At 40.4% G+C, this 25264-nt stretch overlaps 1 long non-coding RNA gene across 1 annotated transcript in view; it reads right to left on the bottom strand.

Annotated features, from left to right (window-relative positions):
- LOC125926522 (uncharacterized) overlaps nt 1-25264 on the bottom strand; it is a 151857-nt gene that overhangs the window by 115638 nt on the left and 10955 nt on the right. The window contains exons 2-3 of the long non-coding RNA XR_007459112.1: nt 24048-24110; nt 17955-17993 (exon numbers count right to left, since the gene is read on the bottom strand). This is a non-coding gene — a long non-coding RNA (uncharacterized LOC125926522). The remainder of the gene's footprint in view (nt 1-17954; nt 17994-24047; nt 24111-25264) is intronic.

Raw genomic sequence — 25264 nt, 5'->3', positions numbered from 1 at the left:
ATGCATTGATTGCTTCTTGCAGTAGCCTCCAAGATGGCCCCAATGATTCCCACCTCCTGGTACTCCTGTTCCTGTGTCCAGTCCCCTCCAACAATGAAGATCGTGTGTGATTTCCAAGGCTAGGCCACAAAAAGCATTTCAATTCTGGCTGGGTCTCTTGGATTATTCACTCTGGGGGAAGTCAGCTGGACTTAAAGTTATATTGGGGGGGGGGAGCTACTGAAAAAAAAAAATCAGTGATATCACAAAATTGCCCACATAAGCGCCAATGGCTAGGATCTCATGGAATAGTCATCAAGTCCAAAATAGCAGTCCTATTCTGGTAATATTTCAGAATATTCTACAGTCTTCAGTTGGCAAAGGGTGCATTAGGTTTATTATTTAAGTTCACTCTGCCCCATTCTCACTGCTAAGAAGTGCAATTAGCACAGCATCCTTATCACAAGATTCCAGCCCTCATTCACAAGACCACAAGCCCTAATTCAACACAGATGTAAAAGGTCCTTTTGGACTCAGCAATTAATGAACTGCAGAACTGAGAGGTCTGTCTTTAAGGAAAATAAAGGGAAAGTAGCTTACAAGACAAAACCCAAGTACAAGATCAGACAACAAAAGAAAGCATATTGTTCATGATCATCTTAAAATCTAAAACTTCGCCAATTAAAATGTTTACTTTTTATATCCTTTTGTTGTATGTATAGGCTACAGAAAGATCTGGAAAGTATTGTATATACTAATGTACATATTAGTATATTGTATGTATATATGCATATTGTTACAGTGGTTATCTTCTAGAAATTACCAAGGACTCAGAAGACAATTATATTTTTTCTTATGTACATTTCTTAAAATGCTTAACAAAGAGCATGTATAACTCTGATAATTAGGGAAAACAATAACTTTTAGTTATCCAGAACAAATAGGTTTGCAAGTAGGTCACAGTAGAAGGGAACCATCTAGAAAACAACCCTGGGTTGCCAAAGTAGTCAATTCTTTTAGGCTTTGTAAGAGTGCCACCTACTGGAATCTCATGAACTGAACTTTTAAAAAACTAACACTGCTTTTCAAGCCACTTGAGGGATGTTTGATACTAGAAAGTTTACTTTTCAAAAAAGAGAGAGGGGCACACGGGTGGTGCAGTTGGTTAAGCACCCAACTCTTGATCTCAGCTCAGGTCATGGTCTCACAGTTCGTGAGTTCAAGTCCTGCATCAGGCTCTGCAGTGAGGTTGCAGAGCCTGCTTGGGGTTCTGTCTCTACTTCTCTCTGACCCTCCCCCACTTGTGCTCTCTCTCTCTCCCTCTCAAAATAAATAAACTTAAAAACATTTTTTTAGTAAATAAATAAAACATAAAAAAGAGATAAAGAAAAGAAAAAAAAGGCAAACTATCAACTTAATAAATGAAAACATTCTTATTTAAATAACAAATGGCATTAATTTCCAGAAAGTCCACCAGTAAGGAGGCAAGTTGTCTTAAGGCATAAAGAAGAAAGCTAGTAATTATTCAGAGTTTAGACAACTAGAGAGACAATCTGAACTACTCAAGCTTTTAAAAACATACTCAAACATCAACTGAAAATTTATTCAAATAGCTGAGAAAGTAACTTTTTATAGGCTAGTGAATGTTTAAGTTTTGGGACTAGATCTAAGATTTAAATAACATTTAACATTAGTATCATAAACTCAAAATCAAACTGAAAAATATTAATGTCCTAACTGACTCTTCATCCTATGCTGCTTCCCTGGCTGAACCTGGCTAGTCAGATTATATACATTTTAGTTGTCAGCTTGGAACGCGCGTCCCAAAGTTATATATATACAAGAAGTTTCTGCTGAGAAAAATATATCCATTTTGGAATATTTCATTTATTTGTCAATACCATGGGATTTTTTTTAAAAAAAGTCATTAGAGCTGCAGTTTCATATTTCAAATGAACAGAGCTGCAAATACAACTTTTTTTTTAACCGGTTGAAGTATAATTTTTCATTTTTTAAACAATGATCAACTGGTACATTTATGTATGTGAGACACCACATATTCATTTATTTGTGTATACATTCATTCATCCAGTATTTATTCAGCACCAACTATATGTAAGTCTATACATATTCTACTGAAAATAACCAGCTATGGGGGCACCTGGGTGGCCTAGTCAGCTAAGCATCGATTCTTGATTTCAGCTCAAGCCATGATCTCACAGTTCACGAGATCAAGCACCACGTCAGTCTCCACCTAAAAGGGCAGAGACTGCTTGGGATTCTCTCCCTCCCTCACTCTCTGCCCCTCCCCCACTTATGTGTATGCACATAATTAATTAATTAATTAATTTAAAAAAAAGAAACAGCTTTTATGGATGTAAATACATGAAGATAAATACATGATAGTTTCATACATTATTCTCCTTTGTTGCATTGGTGCAAATAGAATAAGACAAGTTGTTGTCATTTTTCATTGGCAAGTGTCCTTTCTCCAGACACAGTAAATTTGATTATTTAACAAAAGTGTGAGGAGGCTTCATCAATTCCTTTTGGAAGATATGTTACGTCTTCATTCATTTTTAGGAGTTTTTGAAGTTTTTAAGAGGGGCAACTCATACTGTTCAAAAGGTATTTTCAGGGCATTTTTTTAAGACTGTATTTTTAAGTAATCTTTACACCCAACATGAAGCTCTAAGTCACAACCTCGAGATCAAGATTTGCACAGTCCACTGACTGAGCCAGGCAGGCACCACAGCATATTTTTTTAAATTAGGATACTTTTAAATATTTAATTACATTTTACATTACATTTTCGTTATATAAAAGTACCTCCAAGGTACTTCAAGATGTTTTCACTGGGCACCCATTTTATACAACTTCATGTGCTGATTCTGGAAGGACAGGGTAAGTTTACTGTTAAACTTCCCTATCTTATCTAATAAGTAACTGAGTAGGCTGATAAATAATAAGGTAAATTTTCATCATGGTTTTTTAAAAAACAAACAAACATATACAATCAGCATCCAATCAAGAGATAATCCTGGAACCAAGACTACAGAATTAGATCCAGACTAACAGAGGATTCATTATCAGTAGTGCTACAGATAAAGCAGAACAATGAAGTCTAGTTTCCCCGGTCTCACTGGTCAGAGGCTGGGGGTGAGGAAAAGTCATCCGAGGAGGGCGGGGAGGAAGGTGGGAGAAGCTGGTTCAGTTCCCCAGAGGAGTCTTCAGTGGTAGACCGCCTTCCCCTATGGGACTCAGGAAGGTGTTTTGACAGCTTGTAGGGCTGGAAGGAGCAAGAACTGAGTGCTAACCAGTGGGGAAGATGAGAACTGCTCTAGGGGAAGGAAGGTCTCAGCAGGGAGGGGAGCCCATGAACATTTTAGTCATCATTATCATCATCATCTGTCACCTCCGGGGTACACAGTGAAAAGATGCATGACAGAGGAAATCATCGCTGATGAGATAAAGGACAATATAATACTGTAATTCCCCAGACACAAAGCTCAAGGGACAGATTACACAATTCTTTCCCGATTTGTCCAGATGGAGGTTGTTTGGCTGCATTTTACAAAGGTCTGGCATCCGGGAAACCTAGTCACATAAAACTAAGTTCCAAAAACACATGATATGCACCATAAAACACTTGCTATATAAACATATGTCCAAACGTTTTATATCGTCACTTCTCTGTTCAGAATACGTGTGGGTCATTTATGTTTGGTTGAGACAAAAGAATCACTAAATAAGGGTCATTTTAATGAATTTATACATTTGCATCAAAATGTACTTTGCCTAAACAAGCCAAGAGAAGTTATCCCATCAGTGTTGGTGTAAAACCCCTGCTGTTGTAACTTCTTAACTAGGTTGAGCTCCGTGTCTCCTGAGTCCACCGGTTTATTTATTCATTAAACAAATATTCTGAGCACATCCTAGCTGTATCAGACATTTTACTCCTAAATATCTATGATCTAGTTTCTTTCCTGCATCCCCACCACCACCACCACCCCGTCCAGGCCACTGCCCATTGCCCCCTCGCCTAAAAACCATACAGCTTCCACTTGCTTCCACCTCCTTCCACTGTTCACCCCGCCACAGCTAGGGAGGGACTGTTTTGAAAACACAAACCTCACCCTATCACCCTGTTGCTTAACACCCCTTAGGCTTCCTATAGTCCTTGGAATAAAGACCAAAATCCAGCAAGGTCTGGCCTGGCCCCCTTTCTCTTCTCTCAAATTGTGTGCCTCCCCCTGCCTTTCCTTTATACTTCACCTCCCTTACTGGCCTAGTTTAGCTTTTCTGCACCCTGCTCTTTCCCACAGGCTCTCCCTCTTTGCCTAGAATGTGCTTCCTCTCCATTTCAGCCTGGCTAACTCCTACTCACCTGTCAGGTTTGAATTCAGAGGTCACCCCTGAAAAATCTTGATTAGTCTCTCCCCTCCCCCTCCCCCCACCAATCACATCAGGTTCTCCCATTACATACTCTCATAGTATACTGTAGTCTTCTTATGTATTAATTTCGACAACTACTGAATTAATGCCTGCTTCTCCCACTGTAAAGTCTCTAAGGTCTCTATTGTTTTGCCTTCCACTATAGCCCTGGTGTCCAGCCCACTACATAAAACAGCCCACTGCATAGGAGAAAAATCAGTATTTGCTGAATCTGTGTGAATGGAATTGTGTACAGTGCCAAACTACTCAATTAAAGCTGAAACAACATTATTGTCATATCCCCAGGGCTTAGCATAGGGCTACCACATAAGAGGTACTCAATAAACACTTGTTGCATGAATACTGAAAAGGGTTGATATATTTCTTCTATTACTTTATTGAAACATTCAACATATTTTACTCTATTTATTAACTCTAAAATTCTCCAGCACTTATCTTTGGAAAGGCGGACTAAACAAACCCAAATTTATCAATGTACAGCAGCTAAGCAGAGTCCATCACATAGGAGGCATTAAAAGGATGCTCTGCAGGATTATTTACAATAGCCAGGATACAGAAGCAATCCAGTGTCCATCAACAGATGAATGCACAAAGATGTGGTGTGTGTGTGTGTGTGTGTGTGTGTGTGTGTGTGTGATGGAATATTAGTCAGCCATAAAAAAGAATCTTGCAATCTGCAACATCCCCTCTAGGATGGACCTAGAGGGTAGAGGGCATAAATGCTAAATGAAATAGGTCTGCCAGAGAAAAACAAATACTGTATGATTTCACCCATATTTGGAATTTAAGAAACAAACAAGCAAACAAAGAAAAAAGAGACAAACAAAAAAATAGACTCAAATACAGAGAATAATCTAGTGGTTCCCAGAGGGATGAGATGGATAGGATAATGGGTGAAATAGATAAAGAGGATTATCTTGATGAGCACTGAGAAATGTACAGAATTGTTGAATCATTATATTGTATACCTGAAACTAAGAGAACACTGTATATTAATTATACATACATACATACATACATAATAGGATGCTTTGAATAGATTTAACTTAAATCTATTCATTTTGGTTGCTTTATTTTTTTTTAAATGTGTAAGTCACATGGAAATAAATGAATTTCACTTACTCCTTAAATCTTACTTAAATAATTATGATATCAGGACACCATTAAGATGTTGTTTGCATTTTATTGAGAATTTTGTTGAATTAAATTAATATTTCCAGAGAACCTTTAAGATACTTGACACTTTGTGGGAACGTAACTTTTTTATCTAAAATGCACAAATTCTCACTTGGTAATTTCACAAGGCCTATTTATATCAATCATATTGCTCAACAGACAGTATCTGATGACTCAGTAGAAAGTGATCTTCAGTTTCAATAAAGCAGTCCTTTAATTAATGATGCTTTTTTTTTTTTTTAAGGAAATTAACCTGAGGACTTTTTCCCATATATCTGAAGAGTCCCAGGAGTTGTTTTCACAAAATAGAGTACCTTGGTTTCTATGAAGTCTTTAAAAGTTGAAACAAAACAAAACAAAACTGTGTCCATTAAAATTCACTTACAGAAGTAGCCTCAGACTTCTTATTCATCAGTAGAGTGTGCTTTATAAACAGGCAATCAATTCACTACAGATACAAAACTGAGTTAACTTAAAGCAACTAATGGAAGATAGATTAGCTTTCCATGAAAAAACTGAGACTAAAACCTTAATACTCCCGGCAGTCTAGACCAAAACAGAATGTGTTCCTCCTTCATTAATCAAGGTGCTTTATCTAAAGTAGATTTTTTCCCTCAATCAAATATTTACTGGGCATTACAGAAGTAGCTGTGAGCAAACATAGACATATATGCAAATAACATTACCTTGAGGTATAAAGACACCTGCCTAGACCAGAAAGAAAATGCAGATGAGGTGCTACAGAAGTTTGGCGGAGGAAGAGAATACATTGGGCTGGAGCACGAGGACCAGGGCCACTCTTACGGCACAAAAAGCATTTGGGCAGAGACCTGATGGACATACAAAATCTCAATGTTGGGGCGCCTGGGTGGCTCAGTCGGTTAAGCGTCCAACTTCGGCTCAGGTCATGATCTCACGGTCTGTGAGTTCAAGCCCCGCGTCAGGCTCTGTGCTGACAGCTCAGAGCCTGGAGCCTGTTTCAGATTCTGTGTCTCCCTCTCTCTCTGCCCCTCCCCTGTTCACGCTCTGTCTCTCTCTGTCTCAAAAATAAATAAACGTTGAAAAAAAAATTTTTTTTAAAAAAGAGAAAAAAAATAAAATCTCAATGTATGGTGTTAAATGGAAGTGGGTAGGCAGAACAGAACCAAAGAACATGGGATGCTTTCTTGGAATGCTTTCCCACAAGATTAAGTGACCTTCTTCTGAGAACCCTATATTCTTTGACCGTGGTGGTCTGAGCTTTGTTTATAGAAGATGAGTTTGCGTGTCTGATTCCTGTTCAAAGGCAGGGCCGTGTATTATTGGCCATCCAGAAATACATTCCCAGCACTTAATATAGCATCTCACAGAATGTAGGTATACCAAATACATGTTGGTTGAAGTGATGTTTAGAAACGTCGCATTCAGGGGGCGCCTGGGTGGCTCAGTTGGTTAAGTGTCCAACTCTTGGTTTCGGCTCAGGTTATGATCTCATGGTTTGTGAGTTTGAGCCCCACATCAGGCTCTGCACTGACAGCATGGAGCCTGCTTAGGATTTTCTCTTTCTCCCTCTCTCACTGCCCTCCCCCACTCGTGCTCTCTCTCAAAATAAATAAACTTTAAAAAGGAAAATAAAATAAGAGAAAATAAAATAAAATGAAACATCACATTCAGTTTATACATTGTCAAGATGATTGAAAAATTCAGGGGAAAAGACTGGCTGAAATCCAATGAAAACTATTAGTCAAGCCCATCATTTGGCACAGTTTAAAATAAAACATATGTTGACTGAATTTTTCATTTTGGCATCAATTATGCTGTCACACAAGTATGGCTTTAGTTTATGAGTCACTCAAAATTATTTAAGCTGGGAATAATAATACAGTGTATTTTAATCACTATATTACAGAAGTGAGGCCATAGGAAAACAAAGTCAACAATACTGCAAAGTGCCCACTGATCAATTTTTGTTAGGAAGAATGTCCCAGTCAGGAGTGCTATAACAGCAACACCTAACAATTGAACAACCCAGAAGAAAAAATATGAATTGTCAGGGAAATTCTGCTTCGAGTGAAATAAAAATCCAATGCGTATTATTAGGTTTTGCAATAGCTCATGTTGTAATACTGAATTGTGATTTTAACTGAAGGAGGAAGATAATTATAGCTTAGGAGCCAACTAGCTAATCAACACCATAATCAGAAATGTCTAAAGTGACAAACCTTGGCCCCACACCAAGAGGGTGAACCCAAAATGTAAGTGAAACAAGTTTCCATTACAAATATGTTGTACAAATATGTACAAATATGCTCAATACCTGAGCCATCTTGAAACCCAGGTGGGGGACAGGGGGAGGTGAGGGTGTTATATTACTAATGACTAATTACTAAATTTAAATAATTTCTATATTTAATAGGAAAACAAGAAATTCTGTGCTGGATTCTATCTCTGGAAGCACTATTATGCTGGAGACTGATGCAATGGAATAAAACACAGTTAGCATGCATTCCTTAAAAAAATAATCCTTTAACTAACACTAGACACCAAAAAAACCAGAAGAAGTTTGATCAGTCCTACAGATTTAGAAGTGATTCAAGTAATGGCAACCTAGATGATAATGGAAATGAAAACCATGCCCTTCAAGGAGCAATTGAATGAACGGTGACGACTCAGCTTAGAAAATAAAAGATTTAGGAGGGTAGAGTAACACTCTTCAAATATCCAAGAGACTCCAAAGGTAAGCTCTATGTTGGCAGAGGGCAAGCTATATTCTCTGTGGCAGACTTCAGCTCAACATAATGAGAGAGTTTTTAGTAGTTAGGGCAGCTCAGAAATGGAATGCCCGGTGAGATAATGAGCTACACTTCACTAGAAACATTTGAGTACAGATGGGAGATCTTTGATTAAGGGAGTTCTGCTTGGTGTTGAGTATCATTAACAAGAGAAGCAAGAAGGAAACTAATATTTTTGAGTACCTTCCATTTGCAAGACACTTTGCACATGTCATCTACATTGGCAGTCTCAAACTTGCAAATTGTATGTTACTTCTCAGATGAGGACGCTAAGGCCCAGAGATGTTAAGTAACTCATCACACACCCAGTAAGAGGCAAAGTGAGGACTTGAACTCTGGGGAAAAACATCTAAGGTCCCTCACAAATTCTGTCCTTGTTGACACCTTGATGGTGAATGTGACAGTGGTCTAGATAATTCCATTCTGATAATTCCTGTCCATCTATCTAGTCTGGTATTATTTCCATCAGAGTATCTAGAGACTTCTGGTCAGACAACATATTAGCTTTCCCCCATGACGTCAAACTCAAAAACTAAGCCACCTCTTAGATCCTTTCCAGGTGAATTCTGGAATTTGATGACCAGAACGCTGAAGCGCTCATCTAAACTAGAAAGGGCAGAGAGTTTTAGCTCACATGGATCCAATCTAGGTGACTGATTGTGGCTTCTTGGATTAAGGTCATTAATAAGAGTTCCAAAGCCAGTGCAGGTTCAGCAGGAAGGAGTGTTGTTTTCGATTAGTAATGTCTGCCATGGCTATAGGACAGAAGAGCGGCAGCAAGAATATTTTGTGTCTATCATCTCTAATCTACACATTTCCTAAGCCTTTTTCTATTTTTCATCATAAATTCTTGAGTGGATACAAGCTCCATGTTATTTTACCAACTGTTGAAAGTAATGTTTCCTGCTATTATTCCTAAAACCACTAGTGGAGGGTTCAGGAATACATAATGAGGCAGACAGAGGCCACCCGCAAGACTGATTATCAAAGAGCTTCCTTAAAAATATAAATTAGAACTACGGAAAGCTTACCGTCGTCCAGAATCTGTTCCTTTCAGCCTTTCATGTCCAGAAACTGGACTTCACCAGTATAGTCAGAGGTAACGTGGAATTTCATGAAGACTTACAACAACTGAATTCGCACAATACTAATGTACAGATTAGAATGCCAGACAATTAGGCAACAATAAGCAACATGTCTTTCCAGGTGTTCAAGGCCTCTTTCAGAACACTCACTTTCCTGCTATAGGTATACTTGACAGGGTGAAACAGGAATTAGGAAATGGCTGCGTAAGCTCAGAACTCAAGAAGTTACTAGAAGACTTGAGGGACATTTCCTCTGGATCTCACTGAGGCCAGGTAAGATATCTCTGCTACTCATTAGGCAACTCCCCTATAGTGGCTGTATTGACTGTGTGCCCAAATTCAGCACTGCTCTCCCTAAGATGAGGCCAAAAGAACCTTCTTTGAATCCCCCTTTTATATTTCCTGCTGACCACACTCCTTACCCAGTTGTTGGCCCTGGGAAATATATATTTTGGTTTTATTAGTTCAGTTAGGAAGGCAACTATATTTCCTTTTCTCCCAAGTTCATGGGGATACTTCACTGTCACATCCATATTTACAGCTGTGACTACCTCTTTCAAGTATCAAAGGGCAACCCCTTGGTTCACTGTACATAAGAATGAAGCCTTATCATTTTAAAAGTACAAAGGAGAATGATACCTTCCAGGCTCCGTGCACATTTGCCACAGTGACTCTTCTAAAACATAGAATTTTTTCAGTCATGTTTTTAATGATACCACAGATCTGTTCTTTAAAAGTTCTTGGTGATGAGGTTTAAATTAATCATCCAACAGGTCATTTCCTATACCAATGAGGCTGTCCTGTGTCTTGGATCACTATTTCTTTTTCAAATTTTTTAAATGTTTATTTTTGAGAGAGAGAGACAGAGCATAGCAGGGAAAGGGGAAAGGACAGAGAGCGAGGGAGACACAGAATCCGAAGCAGGCTCCAGGCTCTGACCTGTCAGCACAGAGCCCAACGTGGGGCTCAAACTCACAAACCGTGAGATCATGAACTGAGCTAAAGTTGGACACAACCGACTGAGCCACCCAGGCACCCCCTTCTTGGATCACTATTCTTTCTTTCTTTCTTTCATTAAGTGTTTTATTTTAATTCCAGTAGAGTTAACATACAATGTTCTATGAGTTTCAGGTGTACAATACAGTGATTCAACAGGATCGCTATTATTTCCTTTTTTAAAAAAGTTTATTTATTTTGAGAGAGAGAGAGAGAGAGCACACGTGAGAGAGAGCACACAGGGAGGGGCAGAGAGAGAGAGGGACAGAGAGAGGATCCCAAGCAGGCTCCGCACTGACATCAAAGAGCCTGACACGAGGCTTGCCCTCATGAACCATGAGATCATGACCTGAGCTGAAATCAAGAGTCAAATCAGACGCTTAACCAACTGAGCCACCCAGGTGCCCTGGATCACTATCATTTCTGACTACTCGTTCCTTCCAGATACCTAAGTGCTACTTCACTTCTTGGTTCCCTGAGCGTTCTCCTTTTCTTGCTTTCCAAGAAGCCCTAAAGAGCTACAAAATTCTACTTGCTCCTGTTTTCAAGTGCATTCCACACCCAATAATCTTCAGTCCACCCTCGCTTCCTCCCTCACCATTCTTTTGTCTTCTATGCCCACTCGGGATGCTGCAGCAATACAAGACACAGATGGCTTTGTTCCATCTCTACCTTTTCTTCCCTAATGATGGGCAGTCTGGCTCTGGGCCCTGAATTGTCCAGGAAATCCTTGCTTTCAGATCTCTAAGGATCTTGTGGCAGTATCATGGACATTGTTCTAGCCCTCATTTTCCCTGGAGATTTTCAAACTCAAGACATGTAAAAAACCTTTGGGAGGTTCTAGAAACTCCACCAGGTGAATCATTTGTGCTTCAATCCATGCTGTGATTTCCTGGGGTTTCCTCACCATTCAGCCTTAACCTTCTGCTCTTCTCTCCCTTAAAAAACTCAGTTGTTCTCATGGCTTCAACTATCACCCCAATATGGATGCTACCTGGCTTTGTGCACTCTCCTCAATTCTTCTATTAATTTCTGTTTTAAAGGAAATTAACATTTTCCTTTAATTTCAGCACATGGTCATGTTATATAATCAACAAACTATAGGGGCGCCTGGGTGGCTCAGTCGGTTAAGCGGCTGACTTTGGCTCAGGTCATGATCCCGCGGTCCGTGAGTTCGAGCCCCGCGTCGGGCTCTGTGCTGACAGCTCAGAGCCTGGAGCCTGTTTCGGATTCTGTGTCTCCCCCTCTCTGACCCTCCCCTGTTCATGCTCTATCTCTCTCTGTCTCAAAAATAAACAAACAAACAAACAAACTATAAAGACTGAGAATATGTATGTATTTTAGTTAGGAACTTTGAGAGAACTCACTTCCCAGTACTTATATGGTCTTTTCAGAATCCCAAACAGCCAAATTGAAAAGTGACTTTGCAGTCCTAATCCTACTTGACATCTCTGAACTACTGAAATCCTCTATGTTGTTGACCACTCCACCTTCTTGAAATTCTCCTCTCCCTTGGCTTTCTTGAAACTTCTGTGTTCTAGTTCTCTCCTTTTTGAGTGTTACCTTTCAACCTCTTCTGTTTCTCCTTAAATATTACAGTTTCTCGGGGCGCCTGGGTGGCGCAGTCGGTTAAGCGTCCGACTTCAGCCAGGTCACGATCTCGCGGTCCGTGAGTTCGAGCCCCGCGTCAGGCTCTGGGCTGATGGCTCGGAGCCTGGAGCCTGTTTCTGATTCTGTGTCTCCCTCTCTCTCTGCCCCTCCCCCGTTCATGCTCTGTCTCTCTCGTCCCAAAAATAAATAAAAAACGTTGAAAAAAAAAATTAAAAAAAAATATTACAGTTTCTCAAAGCTTTATCCTTGGTCCTCATCTCTACGGATTCTATGAAATCTCATCCAGTTTCATGACTGCTCTTTTGCCAATAACTTCCAAACCTAGCCACAGTTTCTGAATCCCAGACCCACACTGCAACTGCCCTTGAAGTATCTGTACCTGGATGATGACCGGCGCTTCACCCCTAATCTTCCCCATCCTGAGCTCATTATCTTTCCCACAAGACCTGCTCCTCCTTTGCATTCCCACATCAGCTAATGGCACGTCTCAAAGTCCAAAACTGGAAACCTTCTGCCATTTGACACTCCCTCCTTCTCCTTCCTCACCCCAAAACTAAGCAATAATCAAATGCAACCATTTCTATCTTCTATCTTCCCATTCTTTCCACCCCACTGCTACTTTCTTGAAGCTCTCAATGTCTCTTCCCCTCCCCCCAGACTCTTGCAAATCCTCCTATCTCCTCTCCCTGCCTCCGGTTTCCCTGTGATCCATCTAGTACACGGGCAACAATGTTATCGTTCTTAAAACGATATGCATGTTCGTCCCCTGCATAGCAACCTTTGTTGGTCCACCCCCTGACTATGGGACCAAGTCCAAATTCCTTAGCATGGTATTAAAGGCCCTTCCCCAACTGATTTCCAATCTTATCTCTTGGAAATCACTCATACAAACTTTATGCCCCAGCCAAACCAAACGTTTCAGTTCTTCAAATAGGTCATGCATATTTACACCTCCTGTATACCCACTCGTCCCTCCACCTTGAAATTCTCCCCCCACTCATTTTTTTACAAGTGGCATCTCCCTCTATCCTCAGGGGACTGGCTTCTCTTTCTTGGTGCTTCATATGCTGTACATAAATCTGTATTATGAAAATCATCCTATTTTGTAATTATTTGTGTCTTATCCCCTGCCCTCTGCCTCCCAAGATATGGTTTCTTTGAGAGCAAGGACCACATCTTACTTACCTTTGCATTTCAGAACCCCATACTTCTGGTATATAGTATATATTCAGTGAATAACTTGCACAAAAATGGGGAAGTCAGAGCCAAAGTGCCTGACCCTTCCCCACAGAAGGTGAAGGGAAAGGCCTAGAGGCAAAAAACAAAACAAACCAAAACAAAACCTCTTTACCTTCTTTTCTGCTTCAGCTGGTCTAACGGTCAGTTGTACTAACTGAAAGAATACAAAAAAGTCCTTTCTGCAGAATTTTTGTCACTACAAAGCCTGAAATTCCACTTAGGTAAAAGGTACATTTTTTTAATGTAAATAGTTTTGGTGAACGCCTCTCCACTCCTACCCACCTTTGTCAGTAAGTCACACCTTAGATGAATGAGACTAACCAGATGGTTATCCGACTGGTACCTATTCCCACAGCAGGGTTGAAAGCCTCGAAGCAAAGGAGGCCAAAACAGGGGAACGGAGCACGTCAAGGGAGGGCGAAGGAAGCTGGGGTGTGGCTCTACCATGCTAGGGAGCTCGGACACACAGCAGCTGGAGGGGGACGGCTGCCGGGAGGAAGTGGGCAGCAAAACTGAGATCCAAATTCAGTGATGGGAACTTTGGTAGGGACTTGTTCTTCTGGTCCTCCCCAGAGATGGGGGAAACACCCTCTCTCACATTCAGCAAAAGCAGCCCCACCTCTGAGGCAGGCTTGGCTTTTCAGGAGAAGAACTCACCTTCCATTGTTACTTCACTCCTGCTAACCCTTGTAACTCACGGAAGTATTGTTCCCACCTACTGCCCCCATTATCCTGCCTTTCATCTAGCGAGGAGGCGAGGAAGACAGGGGTGAGCAGGTTTCTGCAGTCCCAAAACATCTTCTATTATCCGAGAACTTCTCTTTCTTCCTACCTTGCTTGGGGCATCAAGCAGGGTTTCTAAGAGGAAGACTGGAAGAAAGAAGCCAGAGTGCTTCCACAGAACAAACGTAATGTGTATCCAGGAATGTTTTCAGTCCTGTGAAACCTGGATCAACAGACCTTAAAGAAACTAAAAGCCAAGAGCTGTCTGTGAGGATGCCCCACTCATACTGAATGTGACTTTTGTGGGGGCCTCCGTAAACTAGCCCTCCAAAGCACCCCGGTTCCTATCTTCCAAGCTCTGTTCCCTGCTTTCCTTTGATTCTACAGTAATTTTTTTTTTATTTGTCTTGTGAGAGAAAGAGAGAAAGAGAGAGAGAGAGAGAGAGAGAAACAGTGAGCAGGGGAGGGGCAGAGAGAGAATCCCAAGCAGGCTCTGCTCCACGTCAGCAGAGAGCCTAACGCAGGGCTTGAACTCACAAACTGTGAGATTAGAACCTGAGCTGAAATCAAGAGTCAGAGGCTTAACTGACTGAGCCACCCAGGCACCCCGGTTTACTTTGATTCTAGAAGCCCTTGACACTCTTGCATTGAATTCCCCCGCTTAATGTGACCAGTCTGTTTCTGATCGCCATGCCTGCCTACACTGTGAACCCCACCTGGATCCTCCTGCACAGATGCTAACTCCATCCCCCACTCCCCACACTGTGTGCATACCTCTCCCACTCCATACCAGTAAGCTCTGCTCTCCACCTAGTATTATGCTAAGTGTCAAGAAAGAAACATGAATAATGTATGGTCTCTACCTTCAAAGAGCCTATACTTTGATAAGCATGTATTTCATGGTATTGCAATTATTCACTTTCCCATTAATCTCCTGGAGGGTAAGGACTTTATATAAGCCTTACCAATCACTAGAATCTGAGCAGGAAAGAGCTGGAACACGCAAATTGGGAAAAACTGAGGAGAAGCTAATACAAGGACTACTTGCAGAAGTGTGGACACAGCGTACAGAAACCAGTAGCTATGGTTACTCCCATACCCAAAGAGACAAAGGAAAGTGACTCAGAAAGAGAAAGTCCTATAAAGAGGGTCCCCTTGAAAGGAGTTGTGGCTTTTTATGAAAGGCCACACCCAACCAGTAGAGGCCAGGGAAATAAATACCTCAAACTCATTCTCCTCCCTCTCTTCCCCCCATTTACTGATTGGGTCCCCACTATGCCAACTAATGAAAGCCAGGGGGCAGCAATCCTTCTGGAGCAGGAGAGCAGGAGGAGAAAGATGGCAAGTGGATCTGGAGGGGCAAATGGCTTTGTAGGGTCGGCACTCGGTACATGTTTGCTAAATTCGATTATCACTACCACATATACACAGACAATTTCTAGGTTCACTTTTCCCATTTTATTAGTTCTCAAGTAGCTACAGTAGTGTTTCAGTTGACAGTTTTCCTGATATGTTCAAGTGTTAACTCTCCCTCTCCGCTACGGAAATATATATACTAACATTAAAGAGACAATTATCCTAAAAAAAAAAAAAAGGCAATTGTCTTCAATCTAACTTCCCAATAATCAGTTCCACTCTGGACACCCTGATGAAGGCTGAGATTCTTCTGTCTTTCTGTGCATTTCCACCCCCTCCATTTAGTGCACGTAAGTGTAACAAAATCATGGGCCCTCGGGGTCTGAGACGCTGACACAGAGAAGGCCGAACAATCCCCATGCACTCTGGGGATAGAGTGCAATGAGGTGGAGATCATGGCACAAGGGAGTGGGGTGGCACAGGGCTGCCACGTGCAGACATTTGGGATGCTGAGGACGGACAAGAAGATACGAAAAGAAGTGCCAGCAAGAAAGTCTGAAGGAGAGGTGACTTCCAGAAATTCAGAGCAGACTATGGGAGCAGAACTCTGAGAAATGGGCATGGAAGCAGGGAGAGTTCTGTGCATAGAGTAAGAACTAAGAAAGTTTGTGCCTTCTCTTCAGGCTACCCCTCCCCCCCCCACTCCACACACATACATTCTGACAGATTAAATCACATGTTTGCTTCAAGGCTGCCCTTTTAAGTGTGAAACTGCTTTCAACAGATTTCTGCCCAAAATAACCTCTCTTCTCCTTACCAAGAACTGCAATTCCTATCACGGGAAACAATCTCTCCCTTCACAATTGAAGAACAAGTTCAGAATGCATATGCTACAGCACCTGGAACAGCACGGTAAATAGGGCGCTCTATTTCTCTTTTTGTAAATGAACACTATCGTATCTCTTCCTTGGAAAAGGGAGTTAAAAGACGAGAAAGCCCATGGCTTCCGATGAAGGGCAGAGAGATTTCAACCCAGAGAAGGGTGAAGAAGGAAGAGAGTATAGACACCAATGACGAACACCAACAACCCCACAGTTGGGTGCAAAGGCACCCATGAGCAGTCCGAGATGTGTGTGGATATCCAAAATCAATGCATGCTCAGAAGCTGGACTTAGGAGGAACTCAGATCCAGAGGCATGCATGGTATCTGTCAAAAACCTAAGGCCCATAACTGTCCCATGAGCATCCCTGGCACATACTTGAGCATTCAGTAAGTATGGCTTAAGTGAATGTGTGACAGAAGTACGGTTATGAGTTTTAAAGACCACTCTGGACTAAAGTGAGGGAGCAGGGGGAAGAAGAGGGTAAGGGAGAGAACGAGCATTTATTGAGTGACTACTGTGTACCAGGCACTAATACTTGTTTCTCATTTGCTTTCCCAACATCTTCTGGAAGGTGTACAGATGAGGAAACTGAGACTCAAAGAAGATAAGTAACTTTTATCCAGGCTGGAAAACAGTGAACCAGGACTCTAACACCCATCTGTCTGACTCCAAAGCATATACACTACTCCACACAGACTCCCTGGAAAGAGACTGGTAGTTGGATTGCAAAGCTACACCAAAAAGAGAGACACCTGAGCTAGGCTCAAGAGCATGGGAATGATAGAAAATATAGGGTCAGAGGGAAACAAAGATTTTTCTGCGAGATGCATGCCTGCAGAGTTTCAATAAAAAATGACCATTCATCATGGTTCAAAACGCAGGGTCATGAAATGATCTGTTTTTCCCACCCTCACATAGTTTCCTGTCATATGTAGCCAACTCCCTGGGAGGCACCACTTGCACCTATATGGCCCATCAATCTCTAAATTAAGGAGTAGAGGGGCGCCTGGGTGGCTGTTGGTTAGCAAGCGTCCAACTTCGGCTCAGGTCATGATCTCACGGTTCAGGAGTTCGAGCCCTGTGTCGGGCTCTGTGCTGACAGCTCAGAGCCTGGAGCCTGCTTCAGATTCTGCGTCTCCCTCTCTCTCTGCCCCTCCCCCACTCACACCCTGTCTCTGTCTCTCAAAAATAAGTAAATAAACATTAAAAAAACCTTTAACTAAGGGGTAGAGAGATTAAGCTGACCGCCCAAAAAACTATATATTTTTTAAAAACTGCTCATAAAAGATGATGTAATGTTATAGTGTTACATAACATAAAGCTCTACGATGGTCTCCACAATGCACTGACTGAGGCTATACTTTGACCTCAGACTTCTGTTACATTTGCACACAATGGCTTATTCCTCTGGGCTCTGACAGCATAGCCACAGTGACTATGGGTCTGTTAAGGCCTCAGGGGAAGCTATGGCATTGTAGGGGGCTCACAGTTAGGGGGCCTTCTGGTGTACTTTCTGGTGTTGGGGTTGGGAGGCTGGGTGCTGGAACAGGGTAGAGTAGCATGAGTGCCGGACCCAATGGGAGCCATGTAAAATGCTGGTAGCTCTGATGATGGTGGCCTTCTTTCAAGTAACACAAGGGAAAACGTGTGGAATTTAAACCACGGGCATGATCTCCTACCTTGACAAGGTGCATCACCTGGAAAACACCAATGCTGACCTTGAATTAAAAATAAAAACATAGTATGAGAATTTTGGAAAAAAGAACATTGATGGTCAACCTCAAGACTATAGCAAATACTACACCACCATTGAGGACCTTAAAACTCAGATAAGTTGTCTTACGTATAAATAACTTTTCTTTCCTGGATAACATACATTATATCACATAAATTAATGCATTTAATTTAAACATAAAAATATCTGGGGGCACCTGGGTGGCTCAGTCAGTTAAGCGTCAGCCTTCAGCTCAGGTCACGATCCCACAGTTCACCAGTTCGAGCCCAACATCAGGCTCTGTGCTGACAGCTCAGATTCAGTCTCCCTCTCTATCTGCCCCTCCCCTACTTGTACTCTGTCTATCTCTGTCTCAAAAATAAACATTTAAAAAATTAAATAAATAAACATAAAAATATCTAATGTGCATAAAAATTAATATAAAATTTCCTGATGACACTCATTTGAAAGAGCATTTGACTTATTTTTCTTTATTTCAGAAGTTGTAAAAGAAAATATATTTAGCTGAAAAGTTCTATAACAATTCTAGAAAGGTTTGAACTTACTGTTTATATACTTTAGACAAATATAGTTATGATGGCATACACTTATAATTATTGAAACCTATGATGCATATAATCTTGACCTAACACTCTATATATTTTGTTGAATGATATGGTTCCTTTTCCTCTCTCAAAGGTCAACCCAATATTATTTTGGAAAAAGTCAACACTCTGCTTCAGATCAACAGTTCCAGGCTTACCATGGATGACATCAAGCTCAAGTTAAGCCAAAAAACACATAAAGGACTGATTGTTAAGAAAATATTTTTGCCCATTCACATTAATTACATTTAACAAGCAATTACCACAAAATTTACAATATAATTCTTTCATATTATTACATAGCCCAATATAATGACCTCTTTTAAAACACTTAGATTACAATAAATAACAGTAATAGGCTACCTATCTGAAAACTCCCAGCTCTTGGAAATCTAACAGATGGCATAGGACTCTCAAATCATGGGTCAGAGACTCATTTTTACAAAAGTGCAGAAGGTCTCCAGTACTGCATTTGAAAGTGAGAATTTGGTTCCCTTCTTGGTCAAAGAGCAGAAGGTAGATTTTCAATCTTTTAAGACTTCAGGAACACCGGACCTACCATTTCCTGAACACCGAGGATGCGGTAGGCCCTGTGCTAAGCACTTTTGCACACATCAGTTCACTTAATCCTCACACTATTCCTATTTTAACAATGAGGAAACTAAGGTGTAGAGAAAACATTTGCCCAAGGTGACAGCTAAAAGTGGTGAACGTGCAATGGGAACCCTGGTCTTTACTCCAGAGTTGTGCTCTTTACCCTCCACTATGTGGAATGTTCTAGTACCACTAGATGAGGAGAATTCCATTACTAAGTTGTATTTGTTCTTCTAATTGTGCTTTGTCCACATACCACAATGGAGTTTCCCATTACCAGAGAGTCGAGGTGGATAGCATCAGCCTGAGAAGTTTTGGATGGGTTGTCCCCAAACAAGACTGATCTAGCGTTGAAAATGGAAACCTGATGGAGGAGCTGACTCACCTCCAAAAGAATCATGGAGGAGGCAAGGGTGGGGGGTCAGAGAGAGACTCATGAAGAATTAGGAACTGCATGAAATGTTAATCAAAAGCTTCAATATGTCAGCACTTGAAGATATGGTAGTGGTGGGTGTCATTAGAAGATTCCGTTTCATAAAACACAGGTAAAATAACACAGACTGTAAAGTCAAGGTGTCTATAAGATTCTTCACACCTTGTTCCCTCTGCCTAGCCCTCTGATTTCAGGAAGGCCAACAGGGGCCTGGGTCACAAGAGGGGTCCTCACTAAATATGATGCTTTCTAAGATCAGCATCATAAAGCATTGTGCTAGAAAGCACACTCAACTGGAAGCAAATAAGAAAAATAAGAGTCAGCAATGCTAGGTGGTAGGAATATGGAATTTCTTACATTATTATTTGTAACTTTCTGATCTTAATTCTCAGTGTTTTTTCAATATTCTGTAAATGTCTCAAAATTTTAAGGAAGACCACTGGCCTAAGAGTTAAAAGTCTTGGATTCAGGTTTGTGCTTTGTTTGTTCATCATGACTTTGATGAGTTGTTACTCTCTGAGTCTCAATTTTTTGCTAGTTAAAAAATAACAACAGGGGCGCCTAGGTGGCTCAGTTGGTTAAGCATCATGATCTCGGCTCTGGTCATGATCTCACGGTTTGCGAGTTTGAGCCCCGCATCGGGCTCTGTGCAAACAGCTCAGAGTCTGGAGCCTGCTTCAGATTCTGTGTCTCCCTCTCTCTCTGCCCCTCCCATGCTCATGCTCTGTCTCTCTCTGTCTCTCAATAATAAATAAACATTAAAAAAAATTTTTCTAAATAAAATAACAACTCCCCTCTCTCCACCTCCCAGCAAAACTTTCCTCTCAGGGTGACAGTAAAGATCAAATGAATCACTTATATTAAGATACTTTGTAAAATATAAAAATATTATTATCTTAGAAAAATATTATCTTACATTGGTCCTGAATATTTGTGTAATCGGGTTGCCAAACAAAATAAATGGACACTCCATTAAATTAATTAAATCTCCATCAAATAAACAGTGAATAATATTTTATTATAAATACATCCCAAATACTGCAATGGGACATACTTACTCTAAAAAAGTATTCATTGTTTATCTGAAATTTACATTTACTTGGGCATTCTGTATTTTTATTTACTAAATCTGGTAACACTGGTAATTTTGTAATCTCATGGAAATTTTTTTAAACCTTAACAATGATTTCTAAAATCTACATTTCCAGTTTTATCTTTTTAATCTATTTGCACGATCATATCCCCGATGCAAAAACCAAGTAACCTGTGACATTTCAAATTATTTGATTTTGGATCAGTAAATGAAGGGAGACGTGTTAAGGTACCTCGTGTTGAAGTGTATGTCCCAGGAGTGGACCTGACTGCCCTACAGGGCCAGGTGAGGAGGCAGTAAAAGGTGTTCACAGAACAAAGCCAAGAAAGGCTGAGGCCTGGTTTATGAAAAGGTAAGTCTATCGCCACCAAAAAAATCATGGAATACCTAGCTGGTACAAAGTATTTGTACTTTTATTCCACTCTAAGGCTTCAGAGCAAAGAACTGAATGGGCACGCATTGGCTTCTGCTGACAAGTACCAACAGGAATAAGCCGGCTGAGCCACATCAAACTCTCCACACGCTGGAATTAAAGCTTCAGGCCCAACCAGCTCTATGAAGAATGTTGCAACGTGTTGTTCTCAGAGTCCAAATTGTTATCCACATATGACAGTTACAAGACTGGTCACAGATTTCTCAAACTATTTTATGTCTCTAAGGAATCATCTCTTCATTGTAAAAACTAAAAGCGACTCTGTTTAAGGTTAAACAATAAAGGAACAGGGAGAGGAAGACACAGTGCCAAGAACGGTTTCTTTAAAATTACAAACTATGTTCTGTTTTTCTCCGCTGCAATTTTTAATAAATCATCTTTCACTCTTATTTTCTATCCCTTCAGGAACAATCCTTTGGATTCAGTTTGACAGAAACTGAAAGTAACCAACTACTACGGTCAACTTTCACAAATTCAAGAAATGATGAGCAATCTGGAATTTCAAGTTCAACAAATCAGGACTCAAGTGGAGAGCCAGGATGTTGACTAGGAACAACTCCTGGGCTGAGATTCGACCAGTGAATGAAACTGAAAAGTACCATAAACTAATGAATGGCAAGTCTGGGTAAGAGATTAATTAATCCACTAAAACCCTAGCCCTCTATTAAACACTCAGTTCTTTTTTATATGTATATTAAATATAATTTATTGTCAAATTGGTTTCCATACAACACCCAGTGCTCATCCCAACAGGTGCCCTCTTCAATGCCCATCAACCATTTTCCCCTCTCTCCCACCCCCCATCAACCTTCAGTTTGTTCTCAGTACTTAAGAGTCTTTATGGATTAAACACTCAGTTCTTAAACTGACAGTGTGTATGGGGTGGCCTGGGTGGTTCAGTCGGTTGGGCATCTGACTCTTGATTTCAGCTCAGGTCATGATCTCATGGTTTGTGGGTTCAAGCCCCTCATCAGGCTCCGCACTGACAGCATGGAGCCTGCTTGGAATTCTCTCTCTTCCTCTCTCTCTGTCCCTCCCCTGTTTTCTCTCTCTCTCTCTCTCTCTCTCTCTCTCTCTCTCTGTCTCTCAAAACAAATAAACATTTTTAAGTTTTAAGTAAGATAGCATGTATGTACTCAAGCCTAAAATATCAGGCCAAATAGCACTTGTCATAAAATAATTTACCATTGTGACTGACCCACTCCTACCCACTCAAATCCATTACCCTCAAAACATATCCATATTGCAAAGTGTTTGCAGAACATCTGTGAAAAGAACATATTGAATCATCTAAACAAAAAGGAATATTCTTCAAATCTGCTTCCTTTTAAAATTCCATTTAGCTCATTTGTTAGTAGGAAATGTAAGCCTATCCTAAAACAGACTAGCTATAACAAAATGGTTCCCTACTCACCACTGTCATCTACATTTCTGGGACAGTCTTTGAAACCACAAAGCAGCATTTAATTAAACATCTGACAGTGAAAGGTGGTGGTTAAGAGTGTCAAAGGTGGTGGAGCTAGAGAAGACAGAGCTGGTTTCAATTCTGGCTCAGACACCAGTGTATTAGCTGTACCACCCTATGCCCGACACACAAGCATTTGTAAGCTTCAGTTTCCTCCTCCATTTCTTTAAAAAGGGTTTAAGAATAGTATCTGCCATACAGGGTTGTTCCATGAGAAAATGTGCATAAAGCCCTTAACAGCGTCTGGCACAGAGTAAATGTTAAATAAATGTTAATGATGAAAGTTCTTGCTATTCATAATATTCTTATGCTTAGAGCAACTTGATGGCTGTCAGTGTGACTGTTACAACAGTTATCCCATTGTACTAGATCTTATTTATTTATTTATTTATTTATTTATTTGGGTGAGAGTGCATACCTGCAAGTGGGGGGAGGGACAAAGAGAGAGGGACAGAATCCCAAGCAGACTCTGTGCTCTCAGCAGGGGGCCCAAGGCAGGGCTGATCTCACAACCCATGAGAAATCAAGAGTCAGTTCCCTAACCCACTGAGCCACCCAGGAGCCCCAGATCACTTTTAGATTGCAGCATTTATATTCCAAATGTCAAAAAAAAAAAAAAAAAAGGAAAGAAAACACAACATCTTACGTTGTATCTTTTTTATATCTAAATTTTAGGACTAGAGAACTCATTTATATCTAAGCTTAAGGACTAGACAAGTCTAACCTTCACTCCACATTTTAACCAAAATGATCAACACAGGAAATATTAGTGAGACACCAAAAATTCTGGTAGCTTTTGGGTTATGAAAGTTGGAAAATCCCAAAGCAACAGAACCCTTCCAAGTCACAGTTTACTATCAAATTAATTCAGATAATACACCATTTGTTCAAGATTTAGAATAAAAACCTTACAAAAAGCAGTTAATCTCCATAAAGGGTTTAGCTCTGTCTAGAAAAGCCAGCATAATAAAAGGATTAGTGTGGCAATTATGCATGGTGGCTAATTGCTCCGATTTGTTATTTTAACGACTGATCTGGAGCTGAGGACCATCACGCCCAAGCCTTAGGGACCTCCAGAAACCCAAGCAGGAAGGACCCTCAGAAAGTCAGGACACAGTCTAGCCTGGGTACAGATAAAACCTACAAGTCTGACCCCTCCAGGAGAATTCATGTCCCAGTCTGTTTTTCATCACAAATGAAATGATTTTTAAAAAGGCTTACCTGATCTGAGAAAGAAAACAGAACCCCTCATGTTCTTGTTCATTTTCTAAGTCACGTGACTGCAAAATACAATTCTGGATCACTTCCAGAGACTTTTAGCTCACTCACCGTGTTAAAAGTTCTCAAGCTAGATCTGTACCCAAATCCCAGCTGAGTCCTTCTACTGAACAATTTTGAGCAAGCTACTTAATTTTTCAGTTAAAATAAAAGCTACCTTGTACAATTGCTGTCAGGATTTGATGAGACAAAAATTCAGGTCAAGTGTTTGGCACGGGCCCTGGAACACAGAATAAGTCTCAATAAGCTCTAATTATCTGAGGACTGACTTTGCAAAGGTTACTTTCATATTTATTTAATAAATTTAATCCAAGAAATTAGTGTTCTTTGGGCATTATCTCACATCAACCTTGTAGAGGGAGGCCACAGAATGGTTACAGTAAATTTTCTCCATTGCAATTATGTGTTTCATTTTAATAATTGTTTCAATCTATTCCTTACCATTCCCACCACACACACACACACACACACACACACACACAGGTGATCTGGACACCGAGCTATTGTCAACTTGTTATAAAACTGACAAGCTGATTCTTTAAAGTATTTTAAAAATCTCTAAGCAATAAAATTAAGAGATTAACTCGTAAGATTTTTTTCTTAATTTAAGCACATTATATATATTCATTTAAAATTACTAGAGTGGGGGATTGCCGCTTTTATTATATTCTTTAACCTCTATATGTACCATTTGGAAATCAAAATTTTGTCTACTCTTTTTAGATCTGCCCAGATTCCCTAAGTAAAAATTAACAAGATTTCATAAATTACTTTCTCCCATTACCACACATCTTTGAGAGATCGATTTTGATTAACAACCACAATTGGACCTAAAGGAATTTTCTTGGATTTAGGAATAAGGGCAAAAAACAGCCACTATTTTTGACAATGTTGTTTTAATATCTTAAGAGTGTAGTTTGTAGAGCTTGGCTGGTTGGCTGGTACTTTCACTTTTACTACTTTTTATGAAAACTCAAAGGGATATTATCGTTCTGTTTTCTGCTCTACATCAGTAAATTCTCCTCCTAATGCAGGTGATTCATAGTTTCACACCTCCTAATGCAGGTAATTGTTTTCATAGAATGAAGTCAACTCAATCGAAAGGAAGAAACCTATGACATGCTAACGAAACATAAAGGCCAAGTCACATAGCATTTAATCCTTAAGTTACACCAAACTCATGTGCTTTCTAACTAGAAAACCAACTAAAATAGCCAACTATCCTAATAAACAGATTGAAGTGTTAGAAGTACAGATATATTCTGGGAGTTTGCCAGTATCAAGATCATCACAACAGATCCAAGACCAAAAAGGGGACCTTTAATGAAGCGGAAAAAGTGAGGGCCAAAATGTTTTTTTTTAAATATATAAAGC

The sequence above is a fragment of the Panthera uncia genome, chromosome E1 (genome assembly GCF_023721935.1).
Source record: "Panthera uncia isolate 11264 chromosome E1, Puncia_PCG_1.0, whole genome shotgun sequence".
Taxonomy (NCBI): Eukaryota; Metazoa; Chordata; class Mammalia; order Carnivora; family Felidae; genus Panthera; species Panthera uncia.
The sequence above is the reverse complement of the archived record's forward strand: the minus strand, read 5'-3'. Positions and strand labels throughout refer to the sequence as shown.